Here is a 630-nt window from a genome sequence, read left to right on the forward strand (position 1 = left end):
CCCGACGCCGCGGGCTCGCCCGGGCCTCGGCCCCTCCCTCGCCCCGTGTGCTGCTGGCTGCTGGGCGCTGGAGCAGCTTTCAGCCAGCAGCTGGGAGAGGGAACTTGCCCAGGACAGTGACGGGCCGGTGGGCCGGGGCCCACGGGCCGGACGTGCCCTGGCCCCTTGCCCCGCCAGCCGCCGGGTCCTCGGCCCTTCTCAGAAGGGAAAAACAAGCTCTGCGCCTCCGGCTCTTGCCACTCGTGGGGGTTGGTGGGTCCAGGCAGCTCAGGCCTCCGGGCGGCGCTTCTGAGCCCAAGGCTGCCCCGGCTGTGCGCTCCAAGAGCCCCGCTGAGCCCGCAGACGCCGCCCGCCCGCGCAGCTCGTCCCCGCCTCTCCCGCACTGCGCGTTTGCCATCTCGCGGGTGCCTTCGGCTGGGGTGCAGTGGGATGAGGCGCTGGCTTTTCTTCTGGCCAGGTTTATTTCTAGAGTAGAAGTGTAGTCGGGAGAAAAGAAGTTCTAGACAGGTGAGGGACGAATGCGGAGGACAGGTGGACAGCGGACAGGTGATAGACGGAGGAGATCAGTTTTGCAGCTGCGCAGGGGCGGGCGGCGCCGTGGGGAGGGGCCGCCCACCTGGGGTCCTGGGC

The 630-nt window shown here is 69.8% G+C and overlaps 1 protein-coding gene across 1 annotated transcript in view; it reads left to right on the forward strand.

Moving 5' to 3' along the window:
- MYT1L (myelin transcription factor 1-like) overlaps positions 1 to 630 on the forward strand; it is a 40,295-nt gene that overhangs the window by 12,992 nt on the left and 26,673 nt on the right. The window lies entirely within an intron of this gene.

Source organism: Condylura cristata, unplaced genomic scaffold (genome assembly GCF_000260355.1).
Source record: "Condylura cristata isolate star-nosed mole 26May11 unplaced genomic scaffold, ConCri1.0 scaffold00020, whole genome shotgun sequence".
In the NCBI taxonomy this organism is placed as follows: domain Eukaryota; kingdom Metazoa; phylum Chordata; class Mammalia; order Eulipotyphla; family Talpidae; genus Condylura; species Condylura cristata.